The sequence below is a fragment of the Heterocephalus glaber genome, unplaced genomic scaffold (genome assembly GCF_053883595.1).
Source record: "Heterocephalus glaber isolate CG9 unplaced genomic scaffold, H.glaber_assembly_v1.0 deba00000347, whole genome shotgun sequence".
Lineage (NCBI taxonomy): Eukaryota > Metazoa > Chordata > Mammalia > Rodentia > Bathyergidae > Heterocephalus > Heterocephalus glaber.
Window position 1 is genome coordinate 55,914,727 of NW_028258143.1, and position 23,147 is coordinate 55,937,873.

Genomic DNA, 23,147 nt, shown 5'->3' on the forward strand with positions numbered 1-23,147 from the left:
ACCAGGGTAACAGAGCCAAAAGAATTATGAAAATTGCAGACCATGCTGGTCACAGATGATGGGAGGCCCCTCACTGGCTGGATCTTCCTACCCAAACAAAGACTTCAGTAGTGTACTTGTCAGGTCTCAAATCATTGCAGTTCTCGCCCATCACCTCTTCTGTTCTTGAACTCTTGAATCAGGATGGCACTGTGGTTTCCCTTCATTTTCTCTGGAAAAAGACTCTCCTTTCTCTATATCCTGTCCTCTTGGTAAAAAGGGTGTGCAGAATTCACAGGAGCTGTAGTTCTCACTTGTTCAGATGCTGCTACAGCAGGCATCAGTTTATAAGTCCTTTCTGCCCTCTATGCTTTGCTGGTTGCAGTGGTTGAATTCACATTTGCCCTGAGCACATTCATGAGGATTATGCAATCGCTTGTTGGCTCTGCACACTGAATTTAGAGAAGTTCGGAGCCAGAAGGAAGCATTAAGGAAGTTTTAAGCTCGTAAGCTTTTAATTCGCAGATGAAAAAAATCAAGACCTGGAGAAACTAGATATGTTTCCCAAGACCATCTAGCTGCTTACTGGCAGATCTGAGACTACAGCCTAGGTCGTTTATTTCCTAGGATTCTTCTGCTACTTCCAGAGAGGACATCCAGGGAAGCCAACAGCAGCTGTGAGATCTCATCAGCACTCCCTGTTGTGTTCTGCTTGCACGAATATGTATTCTAGGGGGCCACTGGCCCCATAATCTAGTAGTTGAGATTTGAAGAACAATCACTATTAATAGATATTCTCTGTAAGTTAGCATGCTTATTTTCCCACAAAGATCTGTAGCATCAGTGTTTAGATAGTAAGAAGAGGTTTATTTAAGGAAATCCAGCCAGACAGAAGTTATTTTTTGCACCAATTAATTCTTTCTCTACATCATTTTAGTTTCTAAAAATCTCAAAGAGCAAATGATTCTTATTATTTCAATTTTCAGCTTCTTTATATATAAAATACAGTGATAACGATGAAGACATGGTCTTACAATCCTGTAAAAACCTGAGAAAGATAGCTGCAGATGTAGCTCAGGAGTAGAGTGCTTGCCTAAAATTTACGAGGCCCTGGGTTCTATCTCCTGCACAGGAAACAGAACAAAGAAAAAACAAAAAACACTAAAAATGTGACATTCTGGGTTTGGGTTTTCTGAAGAGCTGAGATTTGGGCACTGTACTTCAGTCTTGTATACTTCATAAAGAAATCTTTTTAAAATGTATCATTCTTCACTTTCTACGGTGAATAGTGTAGGTGGGACACACTAAATCCCCCTTGGTTAGGCAGGGGCAGGTATATAAGAAAATCATGCATTTGAGTTTGTACTGATATGGATATTGTGACTTTCAGGGCCTAAAACAGCATTCAGGGTTTTTAAGGTTCCTTCATCCAAACTGATGTAGTTTCTGGAAAAGCAACAAAACAACAGGAAGAGAAGTGAGGAAGGTTCAAGGCCACTAATGAATAGGGCAATTGGCCAATGGAAAAATGCCAAGTGCCTTTTTATAACCAAAATGTCTTTCTTTTTTTTTTTTTTTTAAATACTTTTATTGGTACATTGTAGGTATACAACACAAGTACGTTTCTCATTGGGAATGGTATCTTTACATGATGCATCTTGGTTCTTATTTTTTCCCCATTCCTAGCCCTCCCTTCATGCCCTCCACCCTTCCCTATTTACAAAGACTTTATTTCCATTTTTTCCATTTCTCATCATTTTTCCTTTCCCTTCTTTCCTTTCCCCTGCCCCTCCCACTACCCCTACCCCTTTGGACCTTTTCTTCCTATTTTGCATTATCGATTATTCATTCTAATCATTGGTACATTTTACATATACAATATAATGACATTCATCATTGGAAATTTGCACCTTTACATAATCTCTCTTGGTTCTGATTTTTCACCCTTGCCCAGCCCTCCCTTCAACACCTCCATTCCTCCCTATTTACAAAGATTTTGTTCCTATTTTTTTCATTTTCTCATATTAATCCCATTCCCTCCTATCCTTTCCCCTAGCTCTCCCACTTCCTTCCCCTTTGCCCCTTTTCTTCCTATTTCACATTACCTATTATACATTTAGTCCTTATTTACACTCTTAGTTTCTCACACCAGAGAAACTATTGAGTATTTATACATGTGTGTCATATTTACTTCACTTAAGAGTATCACCTCAATGTGCATCCACTTAGCTATAAATGTCTCTAATTTCTCATTTTTTGTGGCTGAGTAGTACTCCATTTTTATAAAAAACCCACATTTTCTTTATCCAGTCTCCAGTTGATGGGCATTTGGGCTGTTTCCAAGTTTTAGCTATCACAAACTGTGCTGCTATAAACATGGGTGCACATATATCACTGTGGTATGATTCTTTTAATTCTCTGGGGAAGATCCCCAGCAGTGGAATAGCGGGTCAAATGGGACTTCCAGTCCTAGTTCTTTGAGGTATCTCCATACAGATTTCCACAGTGGTTGCACCAGTCGACACTCCTACCAGCAGTGGAGCAGGGTTCCTCTTTCCCCACAGCCCTGCCAGCATTTGTTATTGGTTGATTTCATGATAGCAGCCATTCTTTCTGGAGCGAAGTGGAATCTCAGTGTTGTTTTCATTTGCATCTCTCGAATGACCAGTGATGTTGAACATTTTTTCATGTATTTATTTGCTATTTCTACTTCTTTATCTGAGAAATGTCTGTTCATTTCAGATGCCCATTTTTGGATTGGGTCTTTAAATTTGGGAGGTCTGATCTTTTGAAGTTCTTTATAGATTCGAGATAGTAGACCTTTGTCTGAGGAAGAGCAGGTGAAGATTTTTTTCCCACATTGTGGGTTGTCTCTTCACACTGCTGGTGGTTTCTCTTGCTGTGCAGAAGCCTTTTAATAAGAAGGGATCCCACTTGTTGATGGTTTGTGCTAGTTCATGGGCAACTGAGGTTTTGTTCATAAAATCTTTTCCTACACCGATGTTTTTAAGGGTTCTACCTAACCTCTGTTCCAACTGGTTCAGAGTTTCTATTTTAATATTTAGATCTTTAATCCATTTTGATTTTAGTTTAGTGCATGGTGAGAGATACAGGTCTAGTTTCAATCTTTGGCAAGTTGAAGCCCAATTTTTCCAGCACCATTTATTAAAGAGGCTATCTTTCCTCCAGTGAGGGTGTTTGGCTCCTTTATCGAAGATGAGATGGCTGAGTGTGTCTGGCATTGTTTCTGCATCTTCTAATCTGTTCCACTGGTCCTCAGGTCTGTTTCCTTGCCACTACCATGCTGTTTTTATCACAGTAGGTTTGTAGTATAGTTGCAGGTTGGGGATTGTGATACCCCCTGCCATGTCTCTGTTACCTAGAATTGCTTTCGATATTCTGGGTCTCCTTGTTTCCAAATGAGTTTTTGGATTGTTTTCTCAAGGTCCATGAAATATGCTGCTGGAATCTCAATTGGAATTGCATTAAATCTATATAGCAGTTTTGGAAGTATGGCCATTTTCGCTATATTAATCCTTCCTACCCAGGAGCAGGGGATGTCTGTCCATTTTCTGCTATCATCTTCAATCTCTCTTTTCAGAGAGCCATAGTTTTCAGAGAAGAGGTCTATGATTTCTTTCGTTAGGATGATTCCTAGGTATTTCAGTTTTATGGATACTATTGTGAAAGGAATTATTTTCCCTATTTCTCTCTCAGTGAGTCTGTCACTGGTGTAGAGGAAAGCTATTGATTTTTGTGTGTTGACCTTGTAACCAGCTACTTGACTGAATTTGGTTATTAAGTCTAGAAGACTTTTGGTGGAGTTCTTGGGGTCTTCTGTAGAGAGTATCATGTCATCTGCAAATAATGACAATTTGAATTCTTCATTTCCTATCTTTATTCCTTTTATTTCTTTCTCTTGTCTAATTGCTGTGGCTAATGTTTCCAGAACTATATTGAACAAGAGTGGTGATAGTGGACGTCCTTGTCTTGTTCCTGATTTTAGTGTGAAGAATTTCAGTTTTTGACCATTTAGTATGATATTGGCTGTTGGTTTTTCATAGATGGCTTCTATCAGTTTGAGGTAGAGACCATCTATTCCAATTTTTTTGTAGGGTTTTTATCATAAATGCATGTTGGATTTTGTCAAATGCTTTTTCTGTGTCTCTGGAGATAATCATATGGTTTTTGTCCTTGGCTCTATTGATATAGTGTATTACATTAATTGATTTTCATATATTGAACCATCCCTGCATCCCTGGGATGAATCCTACTTGATCAGGGTATATGATCTTGATGATCTTCTGCATTCTGTTTGCCAGTATCTTATGAAGGATTTTTGCATCTATGTTCATTAGTGAGATTGGCCTATAGTTCTCTTTTTCAGTTGGGTCTTTCTCTGCTTTGGGGATCAAGGTAATGCTTGCTTCCAGGAATGAATTTGGGAGTATTGCTTCCCTTTCAATTTCATTGAAGAGTTGAAACAGTAGTGGCAGCAGTTCCTCTCTAAATGTCTTGTAGAATTCAGCAGTGAAGCCATCAGGGCCCGGGCTTTTCTTAGTTGATAAGTTTTTAATTATGTTTTCAATTTCATTGGTTGATATTGCGTTGTTCAGGATTTTTAGGTCTTCTTCGTTCAACTTTGGTAATTCATATGTATGTAGGAATCTGTCCATGTCTTCTGTGTTGTCCATCTTATTGGCATATAGGTTCTGGAAATAGGTATTGATGATCCTCTGGATTTCTGCTGGGTCTGTTGTCATTTCACCCTTATCGTTCCTAATTGCATGTATTTGGGCCTTTTCTTTCCTTTTTCTGACAAGATTAGCTAAGGGTTTGTCAATTTTGTTGATTCTTTGGAAGAACCAACTCTTGGCTTCATTGATTTTTTGTATTGTTCTCTTAGTCTCCATTGCATTGATTTCTCCTCTGATCTTTACAATTTCCTCCCTTGTATGAGCTCTGGGGTTGTCCTGTTCTTCTTTTTCTAGAAGCTTGAGGTTCAGCATCAGGTTTTTTAATTGGGCTCATTCTGTTTTCCTAATATGAGTATTCACTGTTATGAATTTCCCTCATAAGACTGCTTTCATTGTGTCCCATAGTTTCCGATATGTTGTATTGTTATTGGCATTTAGTTGAAGGAACTGTCTGATTTTTTCTTTAATTTCCTCTGTGACCCATTGGTTATTCAGAAGTGTGTTGTTCAATTTCCACGTGTTTATGACATTTTTTGAGTTTCTTTTTCTATGGATCTCCAATTTCATCGCACTATGGTCTGATAATATACAGGAGATAACTTCAATTCCTTTGCACTTACTTAAACATGTTCTATGTGTGAGTATGTGGTCTATTTTGGAGAATGACCCATGTGCAGCTGAGAAGAATGTGTATTCTGATTTAGTGGGGTGGAAGGCTCTGTAAACATCTGTTAAGTTCATTTGTTCAAAAGTTCGATTGAGTTCTAGTATTTCATTACTTATTTTTTGTCGAGTTGATCTATCTATTTGTGATAGTGGGGTGTTGAGGTCCCCCACTACAATTGTATTAGTGCATATATGCCTTTTCATGTCTGTTAGTATTTGTTTTATATAGTTGGGGGCACTAATGTTTGGTGCATAGATATTTATGATTGTCATCTCTTCCTCTTGGATTCTTTCCTTTAGAAGGATGTACTGTCCTTCTTCATCTCTCTTAATCAGTGTTGGTTTGAAATCTACTTGATCTGCCAAGAGGATAGCTACTCCTGCTTTTTTTCGGGTTCCTGTCATATGGAGTATTGTTTTCCACCCTTTAACTTTCAGTCTATGAGTTTCCTTTTGAATGAAGTTTGTTTCTTGTATGCAGCATATTGTTGGATTTTGCTTCTTGACCCATTCTGCCAGTCTATTTCTTTTGATTGGTGAATTGAGACCATTAACATGGATGGTTATAACTGAAACATATTGACTTGTCATTTCCATGACTTTTTCTTTTTGTTCGGTTCTCCCTCTTTATGTTTAATTTCTTGTCATGCCAGATGGGTTCATTCTGCTTTGCTTCCTGGGGTTGTGATCCTCAATGTCTGTTCCTAGGATATTGTGTAAAATTCTTTGGAGTGCTAGTTTGGTATTCACAAAGTTCCTAAGGTGCTCTTTGTCATGAAAGTATCTTATTTCTCCATCCATTTTGAAAGATAGTTTTGCAGGGTACATCAATGTGGGTTGGAGGCTGTTTTCTTTTAGGGCTTGGAATATGTCACTCCAAGCTCTTCTTGCCTTGATGGTTTGTGTTGAGAAGTCTGCTGTGATTCTGATGGGCTTTCCTTTGTATGTGATTTGTTTCTTTTCTCTAACTGCTTGTAGAACTTTGTTCTTCTGTTGGGTTTCTGGAATCTTAACAATTATATGCCTATGTGTAGATTTTTTTTGATCAAGGCTATTTGGAGCCCTGTATGCCTCCCTTTTCTGTATGTCAAGCTCTTTTCCCCTGCTTGGGAGGTTTTCTGCCATTATTTCTGTGAAGAGATTTTTTTATGTCATCTGCACTCTCACCTGTTTCTTCATTGACTCCAATCAGTCTTATGTTATTCTTCTTTGCATCATCTAGCAGCTGCTGGATTGATTTCTCATGTTCCCTTATAATTTTGAAGCAAATATTCTTTTCCTGGTCACTAATTGCAATCTTATCTTCTATATCTGAAATTCTGTCCTCACTTTGCCTCATTCTGCTGTGTAGACTTTCAGTGGAGTTTTTCATCTCCTGGAAATCTATTTGCATCTGTTTTATGGATTCCATTTGTTTCTTATGTTGGGATTCCATCATGTTCCTGAGCTCCTCTCTAGATTTATTAATCACGTCTTGCACTAGGAGCACAATTTCTCCTGTTATCTGAGAGATTATTTCTGATTTCCTTTTTTCCAGATCCCCTTTTGTTGCCAGTTCAGTGGGTCCAGGTGGTTGAGTATCAGATTGTTCCATCTCATTTCCCTTTGGGGTTGCTGTAGGTGATTTGGAAGTCTGGTTTTGAGACTTATTTACATGTTTTCTCATTTCGACTGGGGTGGGGGCCTGTTAGCACTTGCATGGATTACCTCCTCTGAGCTGGGAGAGGTGGGACAGGGGCCAGGAGCAGCAGTAGGGATGGTGGCCCAAAAGCCCTTTCCTGTGGGCTGGGAGCAGTGGAAGGGATGGTGGCCGGGAAGCCCCTTCCTCTGGGACAGGAGCAGTGGGACAGAAGGTGGCCCAAAAGCCCTTTCCTCTGGGCTGGGAGCAGTGGGAGGGATGGTGACCAGGAAACCCCTTCCTCTGGACCAGGAGCAGTGGGATGGCGGCTCAGAAACCCCTACCTCTGGGCCAGGAGCAGCAGAACTCAGTACTGTGGTCTGGTGGTCCAGTGTCCTCTGCGTCTTTGTAGTGTGGAACCAGGTGGCTGTACAGTGGAGCGGGGTGAGGGGGGTCCCCCCAAAATGTCTTCATTACTTTTTTCTACCTCTGTCATTTAAAATTACCTTCTGAGCAATTTTCTTATATGTTACTTTTGGTCTAATATTCGATTGGTTTTACCACCAGGCATACCAGGGGTAGGTACACGTGAGGCTTTGGGGACAGGGGACAATCCAAAAAACTGGGGACCACTACCAGGGATAAGAAGAAATACCTACAGGTGAGCCTTGCATAGTCCAGTTGTGTTGTTAACAAGGGTTTTTTTTTATTAATACATGTTTGCAATACATAATGTTTACATTCCTTGTGTGGAGTTGGTATGTGTATGTAACACATCTTCATTTTTTCATCCCCTCCCCCAATCCCTCCATCTCTCTCTTTTTTTTTTTGCTTAAATTCTTTTATTGGTACATTTTAGGTATACAATATGTTTACATTTATCATTGGGTGCTTGTACCTATACACGACGTATCTTGGTTCTTATTTTTTCAAAAGTAACAATTTTTTTTTTGTTACTTTGGATAGAACCTGGATCCTTACACTTGTGCAGCATGCGGCGAAGCCACTGAGCTAAATTCCCGGCCTCCCTCCATCTCTTGATCTCTTTCCCAATTGAGAAAAGTCTATCTCCCTACTTTCTCTCATCTATCTTTTATTTTACTCTTCATTTATAATTTGCATTTCTTTTCTTTTCTTTTTTTTTGGTAACAGGGATCGAACTCAGGACCTTGTGCTTTTGAGGCAGGAGGGGGACCCACTGAGCTAAATCCCAGGCCCCTATAATTTGGATTTCTCATGGAGTACTACTCTGCCATAAAGAAAGATAAACTGGGGTCCTTTGCAGGAAAAGGGTTGCACCTTGAGACCATAATGTTAAGTGGAATAAATCAGACGCACAAGCTTAACTATGACATGGTTTCTCAACAAGGATTTCTGACAGTTCGGTTTATTCATGTAGAATTAGTATACGTTGTATGATGAATAGGACTCTAAGGTTGTAAACACCTCTGGACTCGAAGAGTTAATTCTAGTCTCTGCATCTGGGAGTTACATGACCTTCTTCCTGGACTGGTGTGGGGAAATAATTTTAATATCCCCTCTCTTTAGCTGGAGTGGTGGGAGGTGAACATGAGAACCAAGATGGCAAAAGATTTCTCTCGAATCATGTCCCAAATCAGCCCATGATACAACCAACCCACTCATTCTTTTTTTCACAACTGGCAACAGCTGCAGATAGAGAAGACTGAAACAAGATTCTTCACACTCTGGATAAGTAGCAGGGATCTATATCTCTATCTCTATTTCTATATCTATCACATACAGATATTCTATGCAGTACATACATATTATATGCTATGAATATAGGACACACACATATGCACACAATTAAAAGCAGAGATGCAAATTTGAGATGTCCAGAAAGGAACTATTATACAAGAAAAACAACTGAGAAAGATGAAGGAGGAGACAGTGAGCTCATCCAGGAGTGTGGAGAAATATTCTAGAGGAGCTTTAGAGAGAGAGGGAATCTGGGGAGGCTGCCCCAGAGTGAGTTGGGACTATTGAGAGGAGTCGGAACTCATTTGGCTGTGTGTTATTCCACATTCTACACTGCTACACTGCTGCCCACAGTAACAGTCTACACTGGCATGGCTTTCCCTCATTTTTGGAGTCCAAATTGTGCCTCACTAGAAGCAGACTAACTTTTAAGGTGAACAGTTTTTCTTTCAGCTGACATGCTTTCATTAACAAGAATATAAAGCCTCCTTCCCCCTGCCCATGACATCTGAAAACTAAAGTTGAATCCACTGCTCCACTCTCTGCCCCCACCAAGTTGGTTTTGATTGTGATCTAGATAATAGCAATAAATATTGTGCTGAGCACCGTCTCACCCCCACCCCGTGCCTATAAAGAAAGCAGGAAGATTTTAGTCAGCTGTCTAGTTTTGAAAAATCTTATAGCTCTCTGGGTCTCATTTTTGGTGTCTGTAAAAGAAGATGCTTGACTGGTCCATGACTCTATGCAACTGGACATTAGGTTCATTGATTGCCACACTTGTAGCACAAATGCATTTCTGGAACAGTAGTAGGTGCTGAACTTGTCAGAAATTGAACGGGAAATTGGGAGATAAGGCAACTTCTTCCTATAAACCCAGAAAAAGTGTATGGACCTTTATCACTGCCAGGCACTTGACTAGTTCATCAGAGACTAAGTTGTGTCCTTTTAGCCTTGTCAGGGACTCAGTCTTCCTCCGGATGCAGTCTCGATCATACCATGGAAACAGCAAGGGAGCAGGACTGCACTTCTTCCAATAGGAGCCCAGAGCCGTTCTTTGCTTCCCTCCTTGGGGCGGAAAATTCCATCCCAGTGGGCAGAAGCAGCCCAGTGCATAGGCTCTGCTCTGTGTGTCAAAGGTGAAGTTTCCAGTTAGCCTCCTGTGTTTCCGAGCGCATTGAAGAGCCCCTTCCTTATGACTGGCTTGACGGTTAGAGCTGTCTACAGGAGAGAAAAAGTTGGAGCATTTTAGTTTCTGTGACAATTATAGCTCATTGTAAATTTTTTTCAAAAAAGAGTATTAATATTGATAGGGAATTTTAAAGGGATAGAATGTAGAATGTAGCAGAGAATGTAGAATGTAGAAATATAGAACGTAGTAGAGAAGCAGAGAAGGGTGGAGAAAGAGCAGAGAATTGGGCCAAAAATTCTTGTTCTGTGACCCTTAGAGAATCTTTGTAGGACATGGGAACATGGGTTAGAGCTTATCAGCCTGCCTGTGCTGATGACATGTCAATACACTGGGTGCAGATGGCAGCAGTTGATTTGCTTTATGGTGAAAGTGGCATTTTTGCAATTCACCCTTGATAAAGAATGTGAACAATTTGTTAAAACTGATTTGTATTATGAATAGTATTTACTACAAATAAATAAATATCGTAGCATCCACAAACAAAATGAGTAAAGACTCATTTAAAATGAGAGCTAGCATGAAATGACTGGAGAACTACCTTTATGAGCACTGTAAAATGTCTACTATGTTGAAATATCTTTGTATTTATGAATTGACATACTTCCATATACTTCTGGTTGGACTAGTAATAATGATGGGAAAAACTCAAACATTTTAAAAGTCAAGCATTTTTCAGATATGAAGATATCTAACAAGATATGGAGCATTACAATTAATAGGAGGCCTCGTGGTTTGTAAAGGTCATTTAAGATGTTTTACAAGAATTATTGAATAAGTGTGAATAGTACTTATATCTGCTTCTTTAACCTCAAACTGAAGCTCTTCAAGGGCCATGAACACAAATACCCTCAATCAAAAAAGGCCACATGGCAGTCTACGAAGAATATAATTAAAAGAGCCCATTTTAGGCATATATGCAATTATTTCAAGATATGTTCATGATTTGCATTCAGTAGCAGGATTGGGTTATCAAGCATACAACTTAACACCCTTAGTAATCATATTAACTGAAATAAAATGTCCAGAATCTTCAGGAAGTTGATTAGTAATCTACATTTTGTACTAATTGTAGAAGGGCACATTATAGGTTATAAATACACAAGATAAAAATTCCAGGTTACTGAGTGCAAAAAATAAACTTTCGCATATTTTGAGAAGCACTGGTTGGAGCTATTTATAATACATTAGAGTGTACTAGCACTTTTTTGGTAGTATAAAAAGTAATAGAATCTTAGTAATATGAGGTCCCACTAGAGATATTTGCTATTAAATTGTTGCTGAGTGCGCTGAGGTTTGGGGAAGAATTATCGAGTTTGCAGATTAGCAAAGCAGGTTCTGGCAATGTTTTAAAATTGAATCAGTGATGCTTTAAAATGAGGTATATTTTACGGATTCACAATAAGAATTTAAAAATAGATGAAAAGATTGGTTTGTTACCCTCAAGTGATGTATGTTAATTAGTGCTTTTATGTAAACTGATTTCATGTTTGTCTACAGGTTTAAGCATATATAAGCCAGGCAGTGAGAGTGAGGCTTAGATCAGAATAGACTAATAGAAAATGAGGTATTAATTCTAAATAAGTATTTTCCCATTTTACACTTATTTGTTTGTTTCTGTATGTATCATTCAAACATTATCAGAAGTACAAACCTACGGTGGCCTAATTATGTGACACTAGTCTTCAGCCTGAATTTCTAGTTCTGAGCTTGATACATTTTGTTTCACCCTGGATGTTGCCAGTAGAATTTCTCTTCTCTCCTGGGTACTGTAATCCTTGTGGGGACACCAAAGCAGGGATATGTCATATGCATTCCTTTTTCACTTGCTGTGAGGAAACTTTTGTTTGTATCTACTGAAACTTGTTGAGTTGTGAATGAAATTGCCCAACATAATGAAGCTACTTGGTGGTAGAAAAACTGTTAGATCTACTTTCTTAACCATGTCCATCAGTTTAAAGCTTAAAAGGTCCATGATATGACAACAGCACAGTTATTTCTCCCTTTTTTGTTACTATATATTTGCAATAGAAAGTAAATAAATTCATCACAGGCAACTTGAAAATATACATATTGCATCTTGATCCTTTTTACTTCCCTTTCCTTGCTATTTCTCTCATTTCCCCCCATCCCCAAATTCCCAAAGTCTATCTCCCTGTTTCCTATCATCTATCATTTATTTGAAGAACATGGAATTCTTTATAGTTGTCAAATAACTGCTTTAATTATTTATTGCCCTGTGTTTTACCTTACAATTATCAATGGTGAGAAGACACTTACTGGAAGCTCAAAGAAAAAATTCTAGTAACTTGTTAGCAATAGTTTTCAGCAATTATCTCCAATTTGTTTTAAAATTTTTATTTAAACCAGAATTACTTTGTTACATATAAAGTAGTTAGCTTGTCTGATATGATTATTCAAAGAGCATTTGTAATTAATTATCATGAAATAGCTACTGGACAAAAAGTCTTTAATAAATTGAAATAATTTTATGATATTAATAATTATACATATAGTGGTGGGGCTTTTGTTAACTATTCACATTATTGTTACATGATAAATTTAGATATGCAAGGATTCTGAGAAGTTTTCCAATTTACCTTCTTGTCCTCAGGCTGAAGGTCTACCCCTTCCTTGAGGATTCTTTCGGCCTTACAACTTGGAACTTTCTTTGCTGTGAATTCTGTGTCATGTTTGTGCTCCACCCTTGGCATTTGACAGTGGTTTCCCTGTGCTGCGGTTTTGTGCATGTTGTCCTACTCCTGAACCAGACTGTCAGACCCTTCTAAGTCAAAGATTAGATTTAAACATTTTGATCCCCTTCCCCATATCCTTAGGCAGTGGTCTCCCAATAGAAGATGTTCAGAATACTGGGAGAAACATGATATAAATTTAACTGCTAATCCTTAATCATCTTCTCTTGATATTTGATCAACTTGAATTGGAACCTGTTAAAGATGCTGGAGATCTTAGAGAGGATCAAGTCTAGTTTCTCTATTTTTATAGATAATAAAACTGAGGGAGGCCTAGAGAGCAAAATCATTTAGCTCAGATAGTGCTAGTTCTCTGGCAGAACTTGGAACAGAATTCCAGTTTCATTCATTCCAGGTCCAGAACTCTCTTTTCAGAATGTCATTAGATGTCAAGAGTGGTGTATGAGCTACTTTAGGAACAAACTTCATAGACAGACTATACTTTCCTTAGGTTTGTTTATTTGAATGAATGAATGAATAAGCAAATGAATGGATTATTATAACTGCCTGAGATGCCAGCCCAGTATTCTTTGTATTGTATTTAGAGATTGGCAGCAGTTTTATAGTGCTACAGATGTACTCTGCTATCAGCCAGTGACCCTGGTAACTAATTTACAACACGTGGATAGTCTACATTCTCTTGAACATGTGTTTCTTACCCTTTTAATTCCATGTCTGTTGTGTTGCTCATGGTGGAAGGTTTGGGAAAGACATCTTCATCGTTCACTACTGATACAAATAGGGCAAACCAGGTTAGTGCATTGTACATCTGTCTCCATGGCGAGGAAAGGCTATTTTCAGCATTCTCAGACACGTAGCTAAGCAAGTCTGGGACTCTCTGACATTACATATATATAATTTCTCTGCTAAACAATGATCTTATTGAGTTTGCTGTTCAACCATGTCTTATGTTGGATCAGGGGTGTATCTGTTCAAAGCTCAGTTTCCTCATTTGTCCAGCTTCATGGTATTTCCTCAGATAGGAAAGTTGCCTGTCAGGCTTGACTGCTTTTGCTGAGATTGCTGGGGGTAGTTTTCAGTGAATGAAGACAATGTAGTGTTTTCATTTGTGACAGATGTTATCTCATTCCTAATTTTTGTTCAGGCTATCTTAAGGAAAAACACCACCCTATTTTCTTTGACCAACTTTAAAAAAAGATGAAAAAATCATTTCAATATGAATAATAATAGCGAAAAGCACATGACAATCTAAGCTTTTGAACTCTGAGACAGCTGGGGTGCCAGCATCAGAGTGAGTTTTCTCTAATGACTTCAGTGCACATGTGTGCACAATCAGGGTAGGCAGTGTGCTCTTAAACAGTCCTATGTCATGTGGGGAGTTTCCATTTCTTGACTAACTAGACTTTCTGGATGGGAATTGTCATCCCATCATGAATGGCAGGACGATGTACAGGGAGGCTGGCAAGTGCCTTTGCCATCACTTGAGACATTCCCTGCTTTTGCCTGCCCTAACTTCAGTGCTCTGGATTGCCATCTGGGCTTGGGGACCGGGAGATTTTGAAGACTCTCCAAGAAAGGAGAATGCAATGAATCATTTAGTATAGAAAACTTGATTAAAAGCTCAGTCCCCAAGAGCACTGAGATTAATTGGAAGCAGACTATTTGGACTTCACCTTTGGTCAGCAGCACAGGGAAAGTTACAGACTCTAAGAGGGGAGATGTGGCTCCTCATTGCCTTTATTGCAGGCAGTCACGAGAGTGACAGGAACTCACTGGGACCATTTACTGTCACAAGTGCTGGCTGTGAGGCTAAGTTCTGTGGTTCCTTGGTTACCTCACCTTGGCATTTCATGAAGAACTGTCTCACCAGTTTGAGGGCTAACAGAGTTGCCAACTCCTCCCACTCTCAGTTCACCAAAGAGAGTAAACACATCCAATCTCATTTTCCCCCTTATTCCATACATGAAGGAAAAATTTTATACTGCAATATGAAATGACCATAATGCAGGAATGAAATACTTCACATGGAATATACTTAAATTTAGGACAGAGTCCCTACAATTGTCTCTCTTAAAAGAAATTCTCTGCTTTTGCTGTGGACCTGTAAACATTCACACAAAATTGTGTTTGGGAAATCACTATCCTGGGGTGAGCAACACTGAAAAATTCCTTCTGCTCAAGAGCATAGCATAACTCTGTTCTTAGCTCAAGCTAGCTGCTGGGGCTTGCTGGGCTTTTAAAAATTCTTGTTGAATGTCAATTAGTACTGACTGGATCCTCATAGAGGAGTTTTAGTGGATATTGCTGGTGTTATCATAATTAATTAATTTACTCATTTAACCAATATGACCAGACCTAGGTTATGTGCTCGAGAAATAATATAAGATAAATTTGCTACTCTCAAGGAGCTTTGAACTCATGTTCAAGAGTTGGTTATTAAAAAAGAAAAATCAAAACAAAACAAAATGGAAAACAAGTATCCCTTTTTATGCCATCAGGACTCATATAGAATATAGAAGGAACTGTAAAATGAGTATTTGTCTATAGATCCTGAATATAGCTTTATTGAATGAGTCTCACTTTCTGCTTATTTTTTCTTTATAGTACTCAATAAAGCCCCATAAAATAATAATAAAGTAATGTAGAAGTCATTCAACCAGATAAAATTCTGACAATGAAATTCAAATAGCAGAGTCTAATGCTGTGATTCTAATGTGATTGAGGGGCATCAAAATAAAAAAAAACACAGCAAAAACAATAAGTGAAGCAAATAGGAATAATGAAGAAAAATCTTATGATATAAATTATTCTAACTTGCTTTCTGCAATGATAAAAATTAAGTAAACATTTAACAAATACCCACATTACTTTGAGCTATGTGCAGCCTTTCATTACCAAAGATTTCTTTCAGCTGAATAGGCTAAGAAATTTTAATCTTTGTTTTGAATAGAAAGGTATGTGTTCAAAATCTTACTCAAATTCAATTGTTTGCAAATTTAAAATGGAAAGGCTTTGTATGTTACCCTTCTGATTTAGGACCCATTTCAAAGAGACATTGCTCACTGGATAAACTACTGTTTACAATCCCAAAGCAAAACAAAGGGGTCTCAGGAAACTTTGACATTATCAGATATTTGAGATTGCGCTGCTACAATGATGAGTAAAAATAAATTCTTGGCTAATGAGTACATGAATTTAATTAATGAATTACTTTAATGATCATATTATCTTGCATTGTATATAGCTTTATAATTTGTAAAGTGATTTCACACAATAGCACTTTAAAGAAATTAACTGAGTATGTTGGATTTTACTTTAAAGCCTTGAAGCCAATGAATGTCCTTGGAGGCCTACAGGCCACAAGTGGCTTTGGACCCCTAGTAACATGGCCTCACAACATTGTAAACTTTTAATATTATCATCTGATTTTTAACAATATTTTTTATGATTGTATCACAAAGTGTTTGAATGCAGGCTGTGCGGGAAACAACAGAATGTAGAATAGGGGAGTGCTACTTCTGCCTCCTGTGCCCATCACACACAATCAGTGGAATGGAAACTCATGTGTATCAGACATTCCACCCTTGATGATTTGGCAAGCTCAAATTATGGAAAATAATTTTATGCATTTTGATATATTGGTGAGACACAATCCTGTGAACAATGAAAAATATGCAGGCTTGCTTTTGGTTTTGATACAGGGATTTGAGAATAGGTTTCAAGATTTCAAACAAAATAAATTATTTGACTTATCTGTGACTATATTTTTAATCATCATAAATACATTGCTTTCAAATTTTCAAATGGAATGTATAGAGTTGCAAACAGACATTCAACTCCAAGAAAAATTTGATCATGTACAGTTTCTCTACTAGACTTTTAAGAAGGCTTACCTTCCTAGAGAAACATATTCCTCATTTCACTATCATGCCTGATAGATGTCTTTGCTTTTTAACCATATATACATTGTGAACAACTATGTTTAAAGATAGTGTGCATTAAATAAGATTAAAATTCGATCAAGAATTTCTAATGAGCATCATGAGAACTCACTAAGAATTGCACCCACTTCGGTGGAAGCAGACATTGATGCATTAGTCTCACAAAACTAAAATCAAATATACCACTAGTTATATATTTATATTGCCCTTTTAAAATATTACAATAAAAATATTAAAATAGGGCCAGGGATTTAGCTCACTGGTTCTGCCTCCTGCCTCGCAAGTGGAAGGACCCGAGTTAGATCCCTGGTGCCAAAAAAAAAATTAAAAAGAAGTAAGTTTTATTACTTATACTCATTAAGTATATTATATGTTTTATATACAGCTTAAGACAATTCCTCCTCACTAAGTGCAGTGCGGGCAAGCCAAAAGGTTGGACACCCATGGCCTACGGTGAAAACTGAATCAGAAATGTGCTAGGAAATATAAATAATTAGAAAAACAGAAATGATAAAGTATATACAAAAAACTTAATGAATAAAATAAAAATAAGCCAAGGATCAAATAGTAGTTTAAAGCATCATACTACTATTATTTTCATGCAATCTATGACAGAGTTGACCCTTAGAGCAGAATTCTGCCTCCAATTAATGTTTACATGTGTGTGTGCATATGTGTGTGTATGGGTGTGTGTATACCCAGGCATGTATCATACAATTTTCTATTCATTCCAGAAAACTAAAACATCTGGAAAGTTACAATCAAGTATTGACACCAGATCAAGAGTAAAAGTTACCAAGACAGCAGCCATTTACCCTAAGTCTTTCATTTTTCCCTAGTTGGAGCCATGGTTTTGCCCCAGCTTAATGTCAGTAAAAGCAGTTGCGTGCAATTCTCCCAGATAATCCATCTGAAGAGCCCCACAGTGGCCCTTCATGAAACTCTCCCTCCTTGCTAAGGCTGTGGATGACAGAAAGGCTTTCTTGTGAAATAAGAGGCAAAAACACATGTGGTAACTCACTTCAAGTTCCCAGACACCCAAGTTCTCAGTTGTGCTCCAAGGACTCAAACACAGCCCTGATCATCAATTACAGTGAGTTCTAAGATGTGTCATGGGAAAGAACATTGCAGCTGCCCTGGGCTGATAAGTGTTACATGAGGTTTGATGCATGTTACGTTGGTAGTAAGTAAATTATTGAAGTCCTTGATTTTGTAGTTGTTGATTTGTTTTCTTGTACAGTTTTATTCATTAAATATACTTTCAGCAAGATGGAGTTATAATACACTCATGAGAGTTAGAAGAAAACTTTAGTTCAGTCGACTTTGGGGGTCAGGTTCATGTTTTGCTTAGTACCTAAAGAACTAAGTATCCTTAGGCAAATTGCTTAATCCTTCTGTGCCTCCGCTTCCTCATGTGCAGATATGGATACCAGTATTCCATCACATTTTTTGTTTTTTTGGTACTGGGGATAGAACTCTGGACCTTGCATTTGCGAAGTAGATGGAGGCACCACTGAGCTAAATCCCCAGCCCTGCATCACATCTTTATGAAGATAAGATGAGATATCTACAGGAAAAGTCATCATAAAGTATACAATGATGTTAAAAGAGGCATTATTATCACTGTTAATATTTTATAACAGTATTTTTATTATAAAAGTAATATTTGTTGTAGAAAATTTTACAATTATATGAGTTATAATGTCCTGACAGCACACCTGGGGGATACTTGTGTGTCTGCAGATCCCACTGAGTCTAAGCATCTGCCTTCTACTTATGGGGTTTGCAGCCATTCCTGTTCAGGAGCTGACTTGGAACTCTGTATGACCACAGACCACCTGTAATGCCTAAACTCCTAGGGCCATCTAAAGACTTTCACCCAGAGACTCCTCAGAAGAAACCAACCAGCAATACTAAAAGCAGTCCCTAAAAACTATGGGGCAACTTGTGTACTGGAAAGAGACCTCTGGGATGGAAACCAAGGGACAGATCTCCAGTCTCAATTCTCTACTAACTTTTCACGTTCTTGGGCCTTGGTTTTCTTATAGTGAAATGACCAACTGGAGCTGGATATTCTTTGAGGTAGATTCTGGGTAGAGTGTTGCTCAATCTATGATTTAGGTGGGTTCTTCAGGTACCAACGGGAACAAATGAGGAAAGTGAGACCTACCTAATGTCTTCTCAGGGCACTTCCCATAGTATTTCCAGGTGCCTTCGGGAATCTTGAACAACACTAAATGAGAGGGAGAAAGACATAGAAGCAGCTGTTGTTGGTAAGGGACCAAAATTTCTTTTTCCTCTAAAACGAAAAATAGCATGTCTCAAGGCATTTAGATGTTGCTTCAGACAATGGATTTCAGACTATATGGAGCTTTCAGAATGTTCTGGAATGAAATATTCTTAAATAAGAGTATCTGAACACTAACGTTCAGATTTGATGCTGGGGTACTTTAATCCTAAATAAGCAGCAGCTACTACACTGGTTAAAGGAAGCTTTTATAAGTGATTTGGACACGGCAGAATTTCCTTATTTAAGGCAATTTACTGAAAATTTGGGTCAGAACTGATAATAACTCAGTAAGTAGAGTCTTTTTTATTTGTTTGAACTTGTTATCAAGATCTCTTCTATCAGAAAATTGTGTTAAATATTATGATATGTTCTGTCAAAAAGTGGTTTTGCTTTCACTTTAGTGTAAGAACAGTATATACCAGACTCTGAATGACTTAGAAGCTTAAAAAAAGTGGTGATTAAAAATGAATTTTTAAAAGCATAAGAAATCTAAAAACATGAATTTTTTTAGAACATAATGAAATACAAGTTGAAAGGAAACTTGCCAAAGTGACACTGCTCTTATAATATTACTGGAATAGTCTTCCTGGGTGAATCAGTAATTCACTATTTTTTTTGAATTAAAGAGAAGCTGATGTACTGACATTAAATTCCACACAAATATTCTGGTTATTTAATAGTAATTTATTGTAGTTTTACTGGAAATTTTCTCCTCTTAGTTCTTAAAAGGTTTTACAGGCTCAATTAGCACCTTTACTTCTAATAATCAGTATTGATTTTACTGCATTCATATTAGATTTTAAAAATTTTACCTAGAACTCAAATCTTAACTATTTTTGAAGTAATATATCTCATTTAAAAAAACAGCTTAATTGAGGGACTTTTGTTGCCATCTGGAAAATGATAAATTTCCATTTATTCAGTTTGGATTCTTTATTCAGAAAATAAATTACAATTCTGGGTATTATGAGCTCTTTGCATTTGGAACTGTTGGCAAAATATTAAACAAGAATGTATGTATCATTTTCCAGTAACTCCTTAAAATTGTATAGCAGTGGTTATTTTTAATCCTATTGCAGATTCTGTTTTCAGCCTATTTATCTCTGTACTTCAATATACTTGATGTGTCCAGGAGTTGATTGTCCTGCTTACAACTTACATTGATTTTGCAGGGCACATTAGCTGGCTGGGGACCTCCGAGGTGGCCCCAATGTTATAAGATGTCCTCCTGCAGAGATCAAGAAACCATCAGGGTTGACTCCTGAGCATTCAGTGATCTGTGACAAAGAGCTGGAACTACTTTTTTTTTTTTTAACAATATCAGTTTTTCCCCCTTAGTATGCCTGGCTTTCTCTGACATGGGACCCACTGCCCTTGGAATGTAAGCATTTTACCAAAATCTTTCCATTAAATCCTGCAGATTTTGTTTACATGTTTCCTGTGATCTTGCATGTGGAATTCAATTTTATCTTCTTTTGCCATTTTTGGTTGTTTTTAGCATTCAGTGACATTAGTAGGAGGAAATGAACAGGGTTTTTGAGGATGCTTTTCCAGTCACACATTTCATAAACATTCGAACTACCTTGGGTTGGAGAGGAAATGTCTGCCTCAACATTAGTGATGTGATAATGGGCTTCACATATCACCTGGATGTTAATAGAATGAAATCACTTACTGCTTCTGAAAGCAGCTTTGTTCTTTGTGGTGTCCTGACAGCACTGTTATGAGCATAGTGGGCTTACTATCAGGGAGGTGAAAATCAGAAATAACCTAAGCTTCCCTTTACCACTGGTGTGTGTGTGTGTGTGTGTGTGTGTGTGATTGTGTTTGTGTGTGTGTTCCATTTCTATTTAATGAGCTCACTGATACTTAATGGAAATGACCAAAATCTAGCTAGTTTCATAAAGAGTTTCTGGGTCTACAATATGCTCTGCTCAGTGACATGCAAAACTTCTAAAGACAGGGGACCTCTAACTCACTGCAATAGCCCATCAAAGGTGCAACTTTATTCTCTCATAACAGCTTTGTAATGGGATCAGCAGACGTACCTGCAAACTTTTCCCTGAGCTGTGCAGATGTGGCCATAAAAGAGTCATATATGCCACCATGTATTTTCTACTTTCTTTCAAAAAAGGAATTTGCTTTCTGATGATGGCAGAGTGGCTGCCATATAAAATTTCCTACAGGTGCATATTCACTTAAAGGAAAGCCAGTCTGTGAAAATCAGGAACTACAAAATGAGAATGATTCTCGGCCACTATTAATTTTACAAAAGCTTTTTGCTTTGCGAAAGTAAAGCCACAGAATAAAAGCCCTCTCCAGTGCATTTATGATACTCTTTAATTAATCAAAATTAGATGACAAGGTATTTTTCAGATAGACAAATGTCACCCAAATTAAGATGGATATTATTTAATAACTTGCTTTGCAGTATTTTTGGTTCAGAAAAACTCTAAACTGCAAATTGATTTACTGTACAATAGGTTTATTTAAAAATAGGTATGTATATTTTGCCTGAAAAAAATAGGCCTTGAATTATTGTTCACAAAAATAAAATGTGTGGTTTCTAAAACTTGGTTTTGAGGTTTTAACCTATTTCTCCTCTGAGGGCCATGGGCTTGTGAATAGCACACATTCTTCATATCACATTCACAGTCTAATCTGGTTTTTCTAGCAATCACTTGGATAGGTGTAAACAGATAAATAGTCACATACACCATTGATTGCTATGGCTCATTTTTCATCTTTTGAAATAAAAGCCCAAGAGAATTTTTGTCAGGATAAATTGGACATAAAAAAGTTCTCTTTTGAAGTGGATACTTTGAACATGGCAGATTTGTGGGGAATTTTCTTTTGCCTTTGACTCCTTTTAAGATCTAGAAGGCTCTACAAAATTGAAATTTTAGTATATGACTAAAAAGCGTGTTTATCTGACCCTGAATTAAAGAAGTGCTTTTGAACCAGGGCTGGGGTGGTTTTAGTTTTTGCAGTTTCAGATATATTATCAAGTTTAACAATAAATTTAAATATTATAAATTAGTTGACATTCCCTTAATTAGCCCCAGCTATATTCCTATAGAAATAGCTAAAATATGAATACTTACATTTATTTCCACATGCATCTAATTACATTATTATCTGAAATAATTCCTCCCTAATGATTCTTTGAACAATACTGCCTATGTTTTCCTCCTCTGCAGACTTTTTATAAATAACAGTCTACATCAAAACAAACAGTACATTCAGCAAGTGTTATAATATGGAGAAAGGTGAGTTGGAGAAAGCAAATGAACCAAAGCTTTGTATTCATAACAAGCTTCTAGACACTTTTAATGTGGAATGCACAATAGATGTGTACATTGTTCATTGGAGTATTTTAATATTTCTTTCACATAAAGTCATCCATCAAATATCCAAAGAAGGCAAATTACTCACAGAGAAGAATCTGAAGAAGCCCAGAAACACTGAGCTATATACTATAGCATCATGGGGATAAAATATACAGTGAATAATTATTGATAATACTACTAATAAAGGAAACACAGTTGCTAGATAAGTGATCATATTAAAAACAGGCCTTTTTTATTAAAGTCAAAGAAGAAAAGACCCTATCAATTCTGGTCTATCATCCTTATTTAAAACAAAAATAAAAAAACTCTCCTAGCAAATCCCTTTAGACATTTTAAATCCTACATAAGACATACCAGAATTAAAGAGCATTTCATGGGCTTTTGGATGGCATGACTACAGAATTACTATCCATTGCATTATAAGAAATGGCTTCCCCTCTTTCTAGGTCCCCCTAGTGCTCAGAGTCAATGTCTAACTCACTTTAACAGCTTAGGGGAGCTAGTAATGTCAGCTTTCCTTTTTCAAAGGAATTCTTCCATTCAGAGCATTACATTGCATCAAGGTAACATACATTGCTCTTTAGTACAAGTTTCTTTATTTTCCAAAATTCAATTTCTTTCCATATTTATTTCTTTAAGGACTACTTAAATTCACTGAAATAAAAAAATTCTTATACTTGCTGCATGCCATGGAGCCATGGGCATAAAAAACATGATGTGAATTCAAATACACATCCTTTTCCCACTCGTTTCTATTCTCACTGCCAACTTTGGCTCAATAAACAATGACCTTCAGCTTAGTATGAAGGAAGCAGCTAGTACATAATGCATGGAGTGGTGCCCCTCCAAAGAATGAAACTCTTCAGAATGGCCAGAACTGAAAATAGAGCAGAAGCCCTTGAAAGCAGGACACGAAGGCAAGTTTCAAATTCACCTGTGGTAACAACAGCAGCCACAGCTGAGTCAGAGAAATCATATCAAGCCCAG

General features: G+C 37.4%; 2 protein-coding genes across 15 annotated transcripts in view; one reads left to right on the forward strand and one right to left on the reverse strand.

Annotated features, from left to right (window-relative positions):
- LOC147829973 (uncharacterized) overlaps positions 1-23,147 on the forward strand; it is a 145,180-nt gene that overhangs the window by 22,776 nt on the left and 99,257 nt on the right. The window lies entirely within an intron of this gene.
- The window catches only part of LOC110344459 (uncharacterized), a 155,986-nt gene continuing 141,169 nt past the window's right edge, over positions 8,331-23,147 (reverse strand). For both annotated transcript variants that reach the window (XM_087200762.1, XM_087200763.1), the window contains exons 6-8: positions 18,691-18,753; positions 13,278-13,347; positions 8,331-9,897 (exon numbers count right to left, since the gene is read on the reverse strand). The gene's annotated coding sequence lies outside the window, so the exon portion shown is untranslated. The remainder of the gene's footprint in view (positions 9,898-13,277; positions 13,348-18,690; positions 18,754-23,147) is intronic.